The 18837-nt window shown below is 38.1% G+C and overlaps 1 protein-coding gene across 4 annotated transcripts in view; it reads left to right on the forward strand.

Moving 5' to 3' along the window:
• The window catches only part of ANGPT1 (angiopoietin 1), a 278415-nt gene that overhangs the window by 23408 nt on the left and 236170 nt on the right, over window positions 1-18837 (forward strand). The window contains exon 1 of one of the 4 annotated variants that reach the window (XM_070392099.1): window positions 3022-3106. The exons of the other annotated variants lie outside the window; for them this stretch is intronic. The gene's annotated coding sequence lies outside the window, so the exon portion shown is untranslated. Of the gene's footprint in view, window positions 1-3021; window positions 3107-18837 lie in introns of those variants that run through there. 4 annotated transcript variants of the gene reach the window in all.

Here is an 18837-nt window from a genome sequence, read left to right on the forward strand (position 1 = left end):
CCTCATGTATTTTACTACCCTCCTACAATGGTGCAAATGAAAAAATTAGTATGTTTGCTAATAGCAAGTACTTAACATAATGTGACAGCCTCTATAAATGTTTTTCTTCCAGGCCCTGGAGGCTACAGGTTTATGCCTTGAGTAAGAAAGCTTAAAATATAAATTTTCTTCCAAAAAGTATATTAATTTTCTTTGTCTATCACTGAAAGACCTACAAGTTGTAACAGAACAAGAAATCAGAACTATATCATTTTATTGAAATATTTACTGTAAAACAAAATACCCTTAAATTTTTATTATATTACAAGAGATCTGTGAAGTATTCTAGTTTATGAATATGAATATGGTTTTGACCTTTCTATAATGTAACAGCTGTAATAAGCATTACACAACTTGTACACAGATCAATTGTGAAATATCCTCTGCTCATTTAGCTTATAGAAAGTGGTTAAAGTTGCCACTCAAGCAAGGTGGCACAATCTGCACTAGGTTATTCTTTTGAATGCCTCATGAAAAGGTATGTTTACAATGTGGTGCGCTGTTATCCATATTGCCTGATGGCAAATCTCATTGCGTGGTAGCTCATGACAAACCTGTTGTGTGTTAGCCAGGAGCCTATGAAATACAATTTGAAAAGCCAGAAATCTGGCTGGGTCTCAAAAAAAAACAAAAAAAACTTGATAGATGACAATGATAAAATTGCATAAATTAGGGATGAAAAAACATTCTAGACTTTGACCAATTTAAGGTTGATCTGTGGGCTGTTGTGGCCCTTTTTAATTTTCAGAGATGACACAATTAATGGTAGTGTCTCCAACAGTGTGAGAATGGTATTGCCTAATACTTTTTATAAAGACATTCTTTGTATATGATCAAGTCTGTCCTGGAGCTTGTGCACATGGTTTATAAAACCTGTGATGAATCAAAATTTGTTCTTCAAGGATGTTCCTTAACTTTGTCATTCATTGAATATTTACTAACTGGTACCATGTGACAAGCATTATGCTAAAACACTGGGTATAAAGGTGAACAAAAACCAACATTATCCCTACCCTCATATGATGTACAATTTAGTAATGAAATGGTCACACTAATTTAACACAATAAAGAAGAGATAGATACATGGGACAGTAAGAGTTTAAAATAAAAGATTGGACTTGGTCAGGTTTTGAATTGTTTAGCTATTAACACGTTACAGATACTACAAAAGTTTATTAAAATAAAAACAGAAAGAAAACTAAATGAATGAACCCAATTTGTCTGTGTTCTGTTCTGTCTCTGTGTCTGTATACGGGAAACCCTAGAGTTCTGTGATTCTATTCCCCCAAGTATTTGCAGTGGGTTCTCCTAGTTTTCCTATTATTGCTTCATGCACACAATCCATAGCTACTATTCTTATTTCTTTCTTTCTTTTTTCTTCACTTAAGTTTGACTTTTAAACAACTGACAAGAACTAGAGGGAGGCAGAGGAAACTGGTTGTGTACACATAGCCCACGTGTGCTGGTTCTCTCATGAATACCTTGTAATTTGATCTCAGTTGGAGGTTTTCCCTGCACTTACAACAGGCCTTATCTCATATTTAAGTTTTACATTTCAGGGAGAATGCAGGCTCAAGAAATGGTAAAGGACTCTTATTTTTCATTGCCAAACGTGGTCTGAAATTGTCTTTTAGTTATGACATTAATACATACTCAGAAGTAGCTTGTTCGAGGCTCACCCCATTCAGCAGCATATGTCCAGTGTGGCCACTGAGAAATTCTGAATTGACTGTATTCTATAACCTTGTGATAAACACGTTGTTATCACTCTTGCTGCAATATGCTGTATAGGTGACACTCATAAAATTGCTTTTAAAAAATAGCAAATCCACATGAAATGTGACCAATCACAGAAATAGATTAAAGAATGTCTATACGGATTAAATGGAACAACTATTTTGATTGAGGAGACCTGTCAGATCAGCATAACAACTGGTTTGAATGACTTTTTTTGTTTGATTTTTAAAAATTTGACCTAAATAGTGTATAATACCAAGGCAACAGATGTACCAATTTCTCAGAATCAGAACACAACTTTAATGTTGGAAGAAAACCTGAAGGTTACCTAACCTCACCTCTCAACCAGCACAGGAATTTTTTTTTCCCTATAAGTTTTATTCCTGGCCGTTCACCTCAGCTTGATCATGTGTAACACAGAACTCACTACTAAGCAAGCAGACAATTCCACTCGCGGGCAGTTATGAATACTAGGAATTTTTCTTTTGTATCAAGTTGTGGCTTCCATTCATTTCCTTCTGAAAGAACAAGTCTTTCTTCTGCACAGATGCCTTCAAATATTTAGTATGGAAGTAATCTTAGACAAATTACTTTTCCTGGGCATCAGATTCGTCATCTGAAGAGGGGGAAGTAATACTATTACCTTTTAGGATGCATGCAGGAGTCAAAGCAGACTACTTGTTTAAAGTGCCTCCAGCCCATAGCACTGCCTTATCAGAGTTGCAGTTATAGTGTTGTTGTTAATATAGTTATTTGACCTCCCTAACATTTTTTACACAATTATTCATGCTTTGCCTCTTGAACTGTTCTTAATAGACTCTGGTCAATTTTGCCTTAAATTATGGAGCTGAGCACAGTATCCATATGTGGTCCTAACAAAGGACTGTTTTGTTCATTGGTTTGGGCATTCTGCTTCTTTTATTTCAACCTAGACATTATCCACTCTTGGTAGCTTTATCACACCATTGGATCACACTATCCCAATGAATCCCCAGGTTTCTTTATGTGATCAACTTTTATGATACCTGTCCTTCCTCATCTATTCTTGTTCCATTTTAAACTAAAGGTAGCACTTTCAAGTTATCTCTATTAAATGGTATTTTTCTTTGGGTCGGCTTATTGTTTCAGCCTATTCAGAACTTTAAGCCACTTTCATTATAATTATGTTTTAATTATAATTTTTGGTCATCTGTATATTTGACAAGTCTGTGTTCTAACTCTTCAGTAAAGCTATGATGTTGACTAAGACAGGATCAGCATTTCAACATTGTACTTAAAGTCCAGCAAGAGGAAATGAAATACTAAATCAGCATAATGGCGGAGCTGCAGGGTAAGAAACTGAATTTGGATGTTTCCTCGATTATAATTTTTAACAATCAGTGTTCAAGTAAATGCTGAAATCAGTTTCCTTTGGTTTTGAAAACCATTTCCTCTTCTTAATTATTGTCTCATTCTCACTTACACCGAATGTCTGGGACACATCAGGTCTAACAGGTGGAGGTTAGAGCTGAGAAATAGATGATATTAACCTTTCGTGAGTAAAACCTTGCTTTAGTAGGAAAACTAGAGAAACGATTCTTTCCAGCCAGAGAATCCAGCTTGCTGATCTCCGTGGGGCCAGATGGCAGAGTCCTAGAGGCATACCACTTTAAAAAGGATTTAATATTCTCTAGTAGCAATGGGCACTTTTGAGATTCAAAGGATACTCTATTAATAATTTCACCAAGACTGTAAAGGAAAGTCTCATATTCCTGACTCAAATTTTATACTCACTAAAATGGATATTTAAGTAATTGAATTGACCTTTAAGATTGAATGGAAATTTAGAAGTCATTTTGTCCACCTTCTCCCTCCATACAAAAAAATTTTCACTTCGTCCAACCTCTTGAATGCTTTCTAGGGTCAGCAATGGGTCTGGAGGGGCAGTGGAAAAGCTCCCAGAGGGTTTAGCACTTCTACATATTAGACCAGTGATGTCGAACCTATGACACGTGTGTCAGAGGTGACATGCGAACTCATTTTTTTGGTTGATTTTTCTTTGTTAAATGGCATTTCAATATATAAAATAAATATCAAAAATATAAATCTTTGTTTTACTATGGTTGCAAATATCAAAAAATTTCTATATGTGACACGGCACCAGAGTTAAGTTAGGGTTTTTCAAAATACTGACACGCCGAGCTCAAAAGGTTCGCCATCAGTGTATTAGACAGTTCTCCTAGATAGCAGTCTTTCCTGAAACTTATTCCTAGTAATGCACCTCCTAGCAATACATGTTACATTATAGTCTGCTTGGCAGCTTCCCAACTATATGAAAGAGTTAGGTGAGTGATGTGATGGTGAGAGTACCACAGTGGACCCTTGCCCAAAATTGCATTTGAAATGCACCAGTTGGATAGGCATTTATGTTTAGGATCAGGTCTCCCTTGGATAATAATATAATTATCTGGATTTCCCCCCATGCATATGACTGTTATTGTCAACCTCAACGGGTGCTCTATTGCATTTACATGGAAATGGAGATGTGTATGGGCAAAGAAAGTGAACTTAGACTCACTAGTTAGCATGTATTGAAGAGGAGTAAATCCGTAGTTACTTACTTATCTTTTGGTGAAATTCTTTTGTACTTTTAAAATATTTCACATTGAAATATTCAATCATGGGGTACCTTCTTCAACCATTTCTCTTAATTCGTGTATGGGTACATTCCCTAGGCCTGACCAGCAATCAGGACCGATCAGGTTCCCCGCATCCTGCCACCTCCTCCCCTCACTCCCTCAGTGCCCCGCCACCACCGCTGGCTGTCTGCCATGTTCCGCACCGCCCCCTGGTGGCCAGCATATGTCATAGCGAGCAATCAAACTCCCGGTCTCCTGGTCAAACTCTAAAGGGGACAATTTGCATATTAGCCTTTTATTATATAGGATGTCACCCCAATAAGTTCAATAAATTTTTTTTTAAAAGAATATTGTCCAACTCACAGAAGTGTAATGAAAGCTAAAGATATGCGTTGACATACACACACACACACACACACACACACACACACAAACTCTAAAAGACTTTAAAAGTCTCTTATTCAAGTTTTTATTTTTTACTAGGAAAAACCATGATGCCTAGAGGTAAGTCATAGGCATACAATTACTTTTGTAGTTCAATTAACTTTTTCTTCTCGCCTCCCTCTCCCTGCTCCCATTCCTCTCTCCTCCTCCCTCCTCCCTCCTCCCTCCTCCCTCCTCCTCCTCCTCCTCCCCTCCTCCTCCTCCTCCTCTTCCCCTCCTCCCCTCCTCCTCCTCCTCCTCCTCCTCCTCCTCCTCCCCCCCTTCTCCTCCATCATCATCTTCTTCTTCTTCTTCTTCCCCTCCTCCTCCTCCTCCTCCCCCCCTTCTCCTCCATCATCATCTTCTTCTTCTTCTCCTCCTCCTCCTCCTCCTCCTCCTCCTTCTTCTTCTTCTTCTTCTTCTTCTTCTTCTTCACTTTCTACCATAAACAGAGGCTATTTGAAATGATTTACATTCCATCTGAGTCATATCTGAGTGGATATTCTTATTATCACCATTTCAGAGATGAGGAAACTGAGGCATAAAAAGATTGTTCACTGTCTCATAGTTGTTAGGTGACAGAGAAAGGAACAAAACCAAGGCTGACTGGCTTTAGAATTCATGTTCTTACCCACCACTCTAAATGGGCTCTCACATACCCAGTTATGCTAGGTTTGGCTCCAAGTGAATGCTAGTTCCCAGAGTCTTTCCAAATCTTGTCCATAGATTTCAAAATATACACTTATTTTAGCTTTGTCTCAATCTTTACATTGCCAAAAAATTATAATGCACTTAATATGTTTTATTTTATTTGAACTTTTAAAGTCTTTAATCTTTAGAATATTTTCTATGTTTACAGATGTTACTGGATGAAATCCTTAAGTAGCTTTTACAGCAATCCTTTAATTTATCCCAGAGAACTTTTATTTTTAAAAAGGTTATTTTTGAGTCTCCTAAAATTGTCAGCAGTCATATATAGGAGTTGAAGTGTGTGTGTGTGTGTCTGTGTGTAATATTATCTTTAAACTAGAGGCCTGGTACATGAATTTGTGCACAGGTGGGGTATGGCTGGCCCGCCCCAATCTGGGCCGATTGGGCTGGGCCAGCCAGGGAGAGGGGACCCGAATCGGTGGGGAGGCATCAGGGGTGGGGCCAGCCAGGGGGAAGGGGCTGTGGGAGGTTGGCGGGCCAGCCCCGCCCCCTGGTTGAACTCCCTGTCAAACTCCTGATTGAGGGGACAATTTGCATATTAGCCTTTTATTATATAGGATATTAGCTTATTCAAAATAAACTTAGGAAATTTGCTCTGTAGACATTGGTTTTCATGAAAAATAATGGCACAGTGATAAACTTGCCACCTTCTATTTAGTTGTAGAAAGTTGTGTTATTATTAAAAATATGTTTTTAAATAAAATAACAATGGGGCCTTGACTTATGAGTGTCCTGACTAACGAGTTTTTCGAGATACAAGCCATCTCTTGGCCGATTTTTTGCTTTGAGTTGCGAGCTAAAATTCGGGTTACAAGCCAGCTTCAGATACCCCACCTCTAGTTGGTGCAGCGAACATCACAATGAACGCCACAACATCAGCCCAGCATCACGTGTCTCACTCGTTCACATTTTGATTTGACATACGAGTAATTTGAGTTATGAGCTCCGTCACGGAACGAATTAAACTCGTAAGTCAAGGCCCCACTGTATTGTTGGTCCTAGATTGACTGGAATATATTCTCTCAGGAGGACATTTGGGGACTATATTACTTTTTTTTATGCTGTATAAATAAATCATTCAGAATGTAGTAGCTTATAACACCACACACTTCATATTTGATAGTTTTTGTGGTTCAGAAATCTGGGCACATCTTTGATGAGTCCTCTACTTCATGATTCCTCCTGAGCAGTAGTCAAGATGTTGGCCAGGCTGCAGTCTCATCTGAATGTTTTATTGGGGAAAGACTCTCCTCCAAGTTCACTTGGATTCAGTTTCTTGTGGGTGGTTGAACTGAGGGCCGTAGTCCCTTGCCACATAGACCTCTCCACCATGCAGCTTTCTTCACCAACCTTCGCACTGACGTTGGCTTTTTACACATACGTCACAAAATGTAGCAATGTAATTTACTGCTGTTACATTAAGACTGTTACCCATGCTACACCATGCTTTGAGACAAAATTTCATTTATTTGTAATTAGAAATAAACATTTCACAATATATAATTACATATTGTTTTTGTGATTAATCACTATGCTTTATGTTCATTGTAACAATGAAAATAAATCCTGCATATCAGATATTTACATTACAATTCATAACAGTAACAAAATTACAGTTGTGAAGTAGCAACTAAAATAATTTTAGGGTTGGGGGTCACCACAACATGAGGAACTGTATTAAAGGGTCACGGCATTAGGAAGGTTGAGAACCACTGCTTTAGAGTATAAGGGACTGAGAAGGACTTGTTATTTTAGGTTTCCTATTAGTTTACAGATTGTAAAAAGAGAAAAGCTCCTTTAACAGTTTTAACCTTTTATTGGGTTTATGTTGAATATATTGTTGAACAGCATCAAGAAATTATTTTTGTGTGTCTGGTTTTGTGATCTATAAGCCTTTTACTACTAAACTAGAAGCCTGAGGCATGAAATTCATGCAAGGGGCTTGGCCCTCGCAGCCACAGCAGCTTGCCTCAGCCCTTGCAGCCCTGGCTTCATCCAGAAGGTCGTCCGGAAGGAGGTCCAGTCTAATTAGCATATTCCACTTTTATTATTATAGATAACCCTCCACACCAAAGAATGCCATTTTATTTTTTTATCTGCCCAACCCCAGCTGTGAAAGCCTGATGAGCACCTGTGAGATGGGCATGTGTGCCAACAATCTTGGCCATAAAGATCTGACACATTTAATCCTTCACTTTCTAAATTCCCATTTACTGGCTTAGCTAAAGACTTCATTGTATTTCTCATACTATGACCCTATATTTTATGTGTGCCAGAACCAACTTATCTAGTTCAGGTTGGCGCTTCCATGGGAGGCCTATGTTCAATGCTACCAGAGCCAATCTGTGTGGCTTAAGAGACGGTATTGAGAAGTCCTATTAGAATCCATTTCAGCTTTGGCCTTTTGCTTTTGCTTCTGTTCTCTTCTGTTTCTTCTCTCTTCACATCGTCATTGTCATTACCATCTAAAAGCACGCACTTATTTTTCAATTAAGCAATAAAGTAGTGAGAGTTTACTTAACCTCTAAGAAAATGCAGCTAGACATAGTTTGTATCCTCTGTTCTCCTGAAGGTTTGTAGTCCAAAGGTAAGTTGTCATATGGTTATTATATACTAAATGAATAAAACTTTGATACATAAGTGTTTTTAACTAGTGGTTTCTTTTTTAAACTGTCACTTCCTGCACTTGTTTGTTGTGTTTCAATTAAAAATGAATATAAATAATACATCAGTTGGCTTGTTCTGAATATAGAATGGTATTGAAAACATTTTGTATGTTTCTTTGTGTAGAGAAAGCCCATATATCATCAATATACATATATTTACATATTTATTTATTCATTTATTTATGAAAATAGAAACACGAACAAAGCAAAATAGAATTAGCATCCAAAATTTATTGACTATTTATAGTATATTTTGGCCACAGCATGCATCCCATTTGGACATAGGTTGAAACTAACTGGATTTTGAAGGATAGGCTTAGAAATATAGTGGGGTTGAGCAGTGATTTTTAGAAATACATTGTGTTGATTTTAAGACACTAGTAATTGTACGCAGCATCCTTATTTTAGGTAAAAGATAAAAATGCTGCAGATTCAACTCTGACACTATAATTTCTTATCACTGTGATTAAGATGGAGAAGTTAAAATGCTATGGACAATCCCAAGCTTATCAATAGCAATAATTCAGAGATGAAGAAACACTGAGTTGCTTTGTTTAAGTGTCTGTTATAAATACTGACATGTAGGCTGTTGCTTAAAGTTTTTAATAGTACATTGTCTTCCACTAAAATTTAATTTAGTTTTCTCCTAGTGTAATTAATCACCCAAGTTTCTCAAACTTTTCCACTGAAATGCTTCTTAATAGAGAGGGAGAATGAAACCCATGAGTTGGTAGGTATAGTCTGAAATGGTGTAGCCCAACACAAAACTTATTGATATAAAAGTGAGAAATACATTAAAATATCAATTTATTTTATTAGAAAAATAATGCTTTTATTTACACATTTTTCAAATAAAATTAACTTTCAAAAAGATGTTCCATATTTTCCTGTGTCCTAGGGGTACTGAAATGTGCCTCTCAAGTTGAAGTACCCTTGGAGATTCAGGCAACCAGAGGCAATATAGAGACTTAGCAAAGGATCTTCATGTTTTCTTCATGATTACTAAAAAAAAAAAAAATCTGACAAAAGGCCAAAAATAAATTTCTTCGTCTCATTAAGGAGTATTAACATTGAACTCCATCCAGGCAATGCCTGCTCGTGAAGAGTCATGTCTATTAGGATTTAACTGAAAATTATTTCTAAATGAGAGAAAACTGGAATTGGCTTGCTTCAACATAAAATTCTCCTGTAATTGAATTGAATGTTCGTTTTCCTCTGTACCCCCATGTGCATTAATCAGGCAGCAAACTGACTAGCACATAGTGTTCTCTGTGTATCTTTTGCATGTGTGTTGCAGAAATGTTTTTTTTTTTTTAGAAAGCCTTTCATTTTCCAGTAAGGATTTAAACTGACCCTAGATAAAAACAGTGGCAGAGTTACATTAAGATCTGCAGTTGCTCATTTGTCCAACAGCAGAGAAGTGCTCACTCATTCATGCAGAGATGTTTGTGTTATAATTCACTAGTTTAATCTATTTTATGAGCTATTAATCCTATTTCATCTTTAGTTTTATTCACATCATCCAAATAGGCAGCCAGTAGCCCTTTTTTTTATACATCCAAAGACATGGTCTGTACATACATCTCCTGCTGAAACTTTCCCAACTCTTATCCCCCTCAACCCTGATCCCCACTCCTCAACCTCATCCTCACCAAAAAAAAAAAAAAAGGAATCTTTGCATGCTGTAGAATATATAGAATATGTTTATAGATACATAATTAAAAATAAGCACTTTACACTTCACCACATTTTGGAATTGAACAATTCTACTTAGAGGATTCCTGTAATGTCTCGCTAGATTTATACTATGGAAGACTATATAGATGTATCCTTGTCCCTTGAACGGAAACATAACATGAAGACATGATTGTGCAAAACAAAGAGGTGAAATGACGGTGATGCTTTCTGCATGTTTTCACAGGGCAAGTCAGACCTGCTGAAAATACGTGGAGCTCATGAAACTCTGACAGAAGTTTTTGGCACTTTGTCACTAAACAGTCCTTTGTTCTCTTTTCATTTATTTCTAAAGCAAAGGGCAGAAAATTGAAGATTAGTTTTAGAGTTAATTTGCATTTTCATTCAGTTCCCTGTATTCTTTATTTGATGTGTCTTTGGAGCCCACCATTTTTTCCCTACTACAGTGACATTCTGGAAAAGCAACCAAGCATGTTTTTAAAGGCATAAGACTGTATACAAGACATTACTTATTTTATGCAAACTGGTTTGACCATGTAACCAAGGAGCCTAAGAATTGTATTGGTTGATGTAAAAGTGGTCATTTTTGAACTATGAAATCTGAAACTATTGTAAATATTGGTAGTGGGGCAGAGTGGATTTTCTTATTCATGCCCAGTTCTCATATACTATGGGTTGAATTCTAATCAACTTCTCATTTTGTTTTATTGATTGAAAAGTTGTATTTAATTAAAGTGTTTTATACTGTCTCCCATGTTGTCTGGGTACATGGACAAGTTTGCTCCTTGAATATCAAATGAAGCACAGATTATTCCATGGGAGATTTTCATAAGAGAGAAGAAAAATCTGGGATGCAGAGGTATACATATCTAGAGCTCTTAGAATAAACTCAGTATTCCATAACATAGGAACTTGCTGAACGGGGCTCAGATTGTCTTAGCTATAAGCACTAGCTTCGAAGTTTGACTATCCTGGGTTTGAACTTGCTAAGTATGTGGTTTTCTCCTGGTTACTTAACCCTTTTGAGCCTTAATTTTGTTATATGTCATATGTAAAGGAAAGGTAATAGAATTTATTGAGAGGGTTATCAGGAAGATTAAATGAAATAATACATACATGGCAACTAACATGATATTAGACCTCCTAGACCCATGTTCAATGCCTTCATTATTTACTTAGTGAGAGAAATTGATACATTGCTGCACCAAACATAATGTAATTTTTTGATGCATTTGGATTTTTCTTTTAATAATTTCTCATTCCTTAGATACAATTAGTCATTTTCATTCACCAGAATAGAGATTACCTACTAGTTGCAAAGTCTTATTCAAAATGTTTTAAAGTTATTTTTCTTTCTTTCAGTTTATAAAATATTTTATACTCTAAGATAATTTTACTTTTTATTAAAAGCATTTCCAACCTATAATTAGGTCAAAGAACTCAGACTTTCTTTTGACAGGGATAGTCCTAAGAACTTTGATGAGCTTAAGTTTATTAATGTTACTAGTCAAGTTCACAAGTCGTATTTTCCATTAGCAGTTTTTCTGCTAGAAAAACAGCAGTCATTGGATTCTCAAAGATAAGTAAACTCATTGTTTATTCTTGTATATCTCCTTCATGTTACAGTATGATCACAAAATGCTCAATTAAGTCTAAAAGGCTAGTGAGAAGACTATTATAATTAATATCAGAAGCACCAGTCAAATCCTGTTTATCAATACATACTGGGGTTTCAGCTGCACATGGACAAGAACTGTTCTAATCCCAACTTGGCCCTCAGTTACAGAAACTTGAAAGTAATTATTGGACAGAACAGAAATCAGATGTTCTTTTATTTTATTTTTGGTTTCACATTAAGTATGAATATAATTTTCTGTAAAGAATACCTTTTTTTCAGTAAAGAAGGAACTAAAATAAATTTACTTACTAATTGACTTTCACCCAGAGTTAGTGTTCTAAAAAAAATTCCCTTTGGTTCCCCCACTTTTGGTGTGTGTGTGTGTGTGTGTGTGTGTGTGTGTGTGTTGTGCATGTGTTGTGCGTGTGTTGTGTATGGTGTGTGTGTGTGTGTGTGTGTGTGTGTGTGTGTGTGTGTGTGTGATTTCCTAAATAATAAACATCTTGGGAAGCATAGTGAGCAGTTTAAACTTCAGACAATGAAACAGATTACTTGCTTCTGGTAAAGAACTTTACCTATATATTACTAGTTTTAGTTGACTAAGACTATGAGATACAAACAACTTAGCTGGCTGGTTTCAGATTTAGTGGTAGAGCCAGAAGTTATATTTTCTGTTTACCTCTCAGAAAACAAAGGCTGAGATCATTAAAGATGTATTCATTTTAAATCATGCTTTCTGGCACTAATTTGGAGTGATTAGGATCAATTTTTATCTCAACAACCACAAAAGAAGTCTCATGTGGAAATCTGAGTTAACCTGAGAATTATATTATCATTTATTCAAGTGATGTTTAATTCTCCTAAAAATAAGGCACCTTGGTTAGTAGGTTGATTACCTCACCCCTCATCTTGTCATAACTTCTTTGGCTATGATGATTATAGCATAATCACTATGATGATGATGATGATGATGATTATTTCCAAAAAGGGTAGGACACATAAGTATGTAGCACTTTCTTTTGCCATCTCTATATTAGATTATTACGAGCATCTTACTCAGAGACTTCAGACTTATGTATGCAACTTTATGCAGTGATATGTAATATATGTATTAGTATATAAAATCTAACGAATGTACAATCTATAATAAAGAATATGAGTGATAAATATTGCATAGAATTTTGTATTATTCATCATACCAGTAAAGTTATACTAATCACATAGTTGGATTCATAAAATTAAAAGGGCATATGATACAACTCTACTGTATTGAGGAAACATTACAGTTTAGGGTATATCATTGGCACAAGGGAGAAAGCAAAGTAATTTCATCACAAAAATATGTCTTTATATGATGTTTGGATCAAACTCCTGGGAAAGTAAGATGTTCAAAATAAGAATAATTCTGAGATTTGCATTTTATTTTTTACATTTGGGTCTCTAGGTTTTATATTTATTTTTTTAAAAAATAAGTGTTATATCATACGCATTTTGAGACTTGTATTTGGGAAACATGCCACAAAAGTGGTAGGGTACATTTAACATTCTTATTTCAAAGCCTTGAGAAAAATTATGCAAGCATGTTTATTGTGCATTTCACCTTCTCCTCTGCTCAGTTTTGTGTAGAGTGATTTATCTTGTTTGTGGAAACCTCCAACACTTGGGAAGGTTTGGGGGAAGAAATTGGGTTAGATAGCTAAAAGTTCAAGTTCAGAGATTTCAGTAAATTTGTACTTTGAATCAATGTGATTTTTTAGTCATCCATAAATGATTTAAAAGAGAAGTAAAAAAACTTATGACCTTCTCTACATCTCAATTTTTAGAACAGGACTTTTGACTTGAGATGCTTTTTATTCAGGCCTTGACCCAGAATACTACTGAGCATGGAGTTTCTTTTTAAAGAGAAATATGCATGTGGAATGTTGTTGCTACAGAAAAGATTATGCAAACATCTCAGCTTTTCTCAAGACATCCAAGTTCACAGAAAACTATTTGTGACTTAACTGCTACCCAGCTTTCTGTTTTAATGTTGACCAAATAATGTTTGGTTGACCTATTTATAACAGCACAAAACATATTTGAACCTGTAATCTTTTCTAAAACTTTGTTTATTGGAAAGAAAGGCATGGTGAACCCCATTTTTTAATACAATGCTGCTGCTTTCCCATCAGCTGATGTGCTGATGCACATACCAGGTCTCAGGGGTACATTCTGCATGGTAGGCAGGAAACCAATGAAGATCAACTTTCTAACTTCTTGTTCTTATGAAAACATGCTTTTTACAGCTTCATTACAATACCATAGTCATGCACTTTGGGTCTTACTAACCCTGTTTCCATCCTTGAAAATGTTGACAAAAGAGACTAATGAGGAGGGAGGTTCTCCAACCAGATTCTTTCTTGAAGACGAATGTCTTGCTTGTAAATGTAGTCCGGCCCCACTGCCTTTCTTATTGGAGATGTTTTATTGCAAGTTTGGTCATAGGTAAGGGATATTTTATAACAACCACAGCAAAATTACAAACTTTACCCACAATGACTCATGAGGAGAGGGCAAGAATTACCACAAATATCTATTTTCTTATTAACAAACTCTCCTTTGAAACATTTTTGCCCCATTCAAAACATGTTGGTTCACCAAGGTGTCTGATGGAAGGTCAGAATGGAAGGTCAGGGTTAAACCACTTACCCACCACATTTCCAGGGAATTCAGCGATAGTTATTAATCATGGGATGTGGGGAAACAGGAGATATTTGCTGGAAATGTAAGTGGAGAATTCAATTAAGACATTTAGCAAATGGCTTGATGGTTAGAGTTTAAGTCACTCATTAGTTTAATGTATGAGATAGCTCTACCTAAAATTAGACAGTGACATGTAAATTTAAACTATAAACCAAATAAGTGTGGTAAAACTTCCAAACCTTATTTATAAATAAAGTTACAGAAAACAGTTTTCTACATTTCTGAAGTATTCATAAAAAGATAAAGAAAGGACATGCTAGTCAATGAACTTATTTTGAACCTAAAATGGTCCTAATGTTAAACTCCTGTTGTCTTTCCTAATCATACAATCTCAGTCAAAGAGAGAGGGACTACACAGAGAGGTAGCAAGACATCTGGGAGCTATTTTTAGGTTGAGTAAAAAGCTTCTGAGTATTTTGAGAAGGTGGGTAGAGAGGAAGATGTATGGGAGCCAAAGGTCAGTGGGAGAGGGTGGAACCTGTTTCCAGACTACTTCATTTTACAAGTACAGGCTTCATTTTACATTTTGGGAAAGGACACCCTAGCCATTTACACCTCTTAGATGGTCCTATTGTGTTTTTTTTGCCATCTCAACAAGAACATACAAAATGCATTTTACAGACCACTTTAACCCTAGTGCAGATGTATTCATTTATTTTTTTAAAGACAAGAATATGACTATTAGATTGTATTAAAGAGCCAGAAACAACATTAGGCAGGTGACATTTGTCAGAGAAACCTAACATCCCATCTCGATTCCAAGCCTTCCGGAGGTAGTAAGTTAGATACTCAAGATTGTGTATTATACCTCTATCTAATGGCATGTTGTTTAGGTTGGCCAACAAACTATGTAATCGTCCTTTTGAGTAGAAAATGTACTACATCCTACTTAGAGTGTACTTCTATAGTTTATTTTCATACATGCAGGATGTCTAGATATCCGTTTACTCTAATAACTAAAAATAATAACACTGGACGGTTTATATTAAGGTGCCTATAGAATACAGACACTCAAAAAAAGTCAGCAAATTGTGCAAAACTTCCACTAAATGACTTGTCTGCAAATTGATTTCTGTTGTCAAATAGCAGCATGCCTCTAGTAATAGAAAAGAGATAAAATCTAAATGGTGCTGATAACATCTCAGAAGCCTAGTCACCCTTCCAACAAAACTCCTTCTCAACTATTGTGTATTTAGGCTGTTAAAGGTCAGTCGATTACATCTGTTAAAAAAATAGAATGAGAATGGGGACCACATTGTAAAAGCAGCATGCTCTGCTCAATTCTTTTTAAGCCTTTTGCCTTAGACCAGTGGTTCTCAACCTTCCTAATGCCGCGACCCTTTAATACAGTTCCTCATGTTGTGGTGACCCCCAACCATAAAATTATTTTCGTTGCTACTTCATAACTGTAATTTTGCTACTGTTATGAATTGTCATGTAAACATCTGATATGCAGGATGTATTTTCATTATTACAAATTGAACATAATTAAAGCATAGTTATTAATCACAAAACAATATGTAATTATATATGTGTTTTCCGATGGTCTTAGGCGACCCCTGTGAAAGGGTCCTTCGACCCCCAAAGGGGTCATGACCCACAGGTTGAGAACTGCTGCCTTAGACTACAGCACAAGTGAAACAAAAAGCAGAAGGGACTTTCAGCAGTTGTCCTTTGTCTTTCAGTTAATGACTCTTATTCTATAAGTAGCAGGGCTTCACTACTGAAAAATTAGAAAGTACAGATAGACTAAAAGAAATACAAGTCACCTGCCATTTGAGCAACAACCATAGCCATACTTTACTTTTATTTATTTATTTATTTATTTATTTATTTATTTATTTTTATTATTAACTAGAGGCCCGATGCACAAAAATTTGTGCACTTGGGGGGGAGAGGGGGTCCCTCAGCCCTGCCTGTGCCCTCTCGCAGTCTGGGACCCCTCAGGAGATAACGTCCTGCTGGCTTAGGCCTGCTCCTGGGTGGCAGAGGGCAGGCCCAATCCCTAGGTGCAGCCCCTGGTCGGGCTCAGAGCAGGGCCGATTGGGGAGTTGGGGCGCCGCCCCCTGTCATGCACAGAGCAGGGCAGATCGGGAGGTTGCAATGCCACCCCTAGTCACGCTCAGGGTAGGGCCAATTGGGGGGTTGGGGTACCACCCTCTGTCACACTCAAGGCAGGGTCAATGGGGAGGTTGTGGCGCCACCCCCTGCCACGCACAGAGCAGGGTCAATCAGGGGGTTGGGGCGCTGCCCCCTGTCACACACAGAGCAGGGACCATCAGGGGGGTTGGGGCTCCGTACTCTGTCATGCACAGAGCAGGGTCAATCAGGGGTTTTGGGAGCTCCCCTCTGTCATGCACAGAGCAGGGCCGATCAGGGGGTTGGGGAGCTGCCCCCTGTCACACACAGAGCAGGGCCAATCAGGGGGTTGAGGAGCTCCCCCCTGTCACGCACAGAGTAGGGCCAATAGGGGAGCTGGGGCACCGCCCCCTGTCATATACAGAGCAGGGCCCGTGGGGGGGGGGGGTAGTTGAGGAGCCACACCCTGTCACACTCAGGGCAGGGCCGATGGGGAGGTATGGCTCTACCCCGTCTCACATAGAGCAGGGCCCGTGGGGGGGTTGGGGTGCTGCCACTGTCACACACAGAGCCGCAGGACAATCAGGGGGTTGGGGCGCCGCCCTCTATCACCCACAGAGCAGGGCCAATCAGGGGGTTGGGGCGCTGCCCCTTGTCACGCTGATCCCGGTGCCGGGAGGCCTCGCGGCTCCACTGATCCCGCCCGGCAGGGTCACAGATCCGGGTCCCAGACCACAGACAGCCTTGCCTGCTGCCGCCTGCCTTCAGTATGCAAATTAGCCGCCATCTTGTTGCTTCAGGGTGGGGGTCCCCACTGGGGTGCCTGGCCAGTCTGGGTGAGGGGCTGAGGGCCGTTTTCAGGCTGGCGGGCTACTGAAGCTCCAAACCTCTCCTTTTTTTCTTTTTTTTTTATTCTGGCATTTATTTACCTTCTATGGCTGTCACTGGAGCTGAGAGCCGGCTTTCTCTCTGAGGCTCGGCTGAAAGCAGGTTTCTGGCCTGTTTTCTGTATTCGAAACAATGTTGCGACTCCAGCTCTGAGATCCCGGCTGACTGACAGGAGGTTTCTGGAGTTTTGTTTATCTTCTGTAAATGTTACTATGTTTCCAACTGAAACTCAGAGGCCGGAGGGGAACGTTGGAGTCCACAGCAAGCAAGCCTCCTGTTCGCTTCCAGCTGCCTGGCTGCCGGCCGCCATCTTGGCTGACAGTTAATTTGCATAAGGATACGCTGATTAGCCAATGGGAAGGGTAGCGGTCGTACGCCAATTACCATGTTTCTCTTTTATTAGTATAGATTAAAGTTTTATTGTTCAGATTATTACATTTGTTCCTCTTTTTTCCCCCCTTAACTCCCCTTCACCCAGTTTTCACCCCACCCTCCTCCCTCACTCCCCACCCACTGTCCTCATCCATAGGTGCACGATTTTTGTCCAGTCTCTTCCCTCATCCCCCTCACCCCTTGCCCCCCCAAGAATAGCCAGTCCACTCCCTTTCTATGCCCCTGATTCTATTATAATCACCAGTTCATTCTGTTCATTAGATTATTCACTTGATTTTCAGGTTCATTTGTTGATAGATGTGTATTTGTTGTTCATAATTTGTATCTTTACCTTCTTCTTCTTCTTCCTCTTCTTAAAGGATACCTTTCAGCATTTCATATAATACTGGTTTGGTGGTGATGAACTCCTTTAGCTTTTTCTTATCTGTGAAGCTCTTTATCTGACCTTCAATTCTGAATGATAGCTTTGCTGGATAAAGTAATCTTGGTTGTAGGTTCTTGGCATTCATCACTTTGAATATTTCTTGCCACTCCCTTCTGGCCTGCAAAGTTTCTGTTGAGAAATCAGCTGACAGTCGTATGGGTACTCCCTTTAAGGTAACAGACTTTCTTTCTCTTGCTGCTTTTAAGATTCTCTCTTTGTCTTTTGCTCTTGGCATTTTAATTATGATGTGTCTTGGTGTGGTCCTCTATGGATTCCTTTTGTTTGGGGGTCTATTTCTTTCACCAGGTAGGGGAAGTTTTCTGTCATTATTTCTTCAAATAAGTTTTCAATATCTTGCTCTCTCTCTTCTTCTGGCACCCCTATAATTCGGATGTTGGTACGCTTGAAGCTGTCCCAGAGGCTCCTTACACTATCTTTGTATTTTTGGATTCTTTTTTCATTTTGCCTTTCTGGTTGGGTGTTTTTTGCTTCTTCGTATTTCAAATCGTTGACTTGATTCTTGCAATCCTCTAGTCTGCTGTTGGGAGTCTGTATAATATTCTTTATTTCAGTCAGTGTATGCTTAATTTCTAATTGGTCCTTTATCACAGCCTCGAGGGTCTCATTAGATTTCTTGTAGATCTCATTAAGTTTATCGGCAGTTTCTAGAAAATTCTTGAAAAACCTTAAAAGTGTGGTTTTGAACTCTATATCCAATATTTTGCTTTCCTCCCTTTCTGTCATTTGTGTCCTTTTTCTTTGTCTCCACATTTTTTATGCTTCCCTGTGTTGATAAAGTGGTTT

The sequence above is a fragment of the Myotis yumanensis genome, unplaced genomic scaffold (genome assembly GCF_028538775.1).
Source record: "Myotis yumanensis isolate MYYU_CA2020_CCGP unplaced genomic scaffold, mMyoYum1.0.hap1 SCAF_15, whole genome shotgun sequence".
Lineage (NCBI taxonomy): Eukaryota > Metazoa > Chordata > Mammalia > Chiroptera > Vespertilionidae > Myotis > Myotis yumanensis.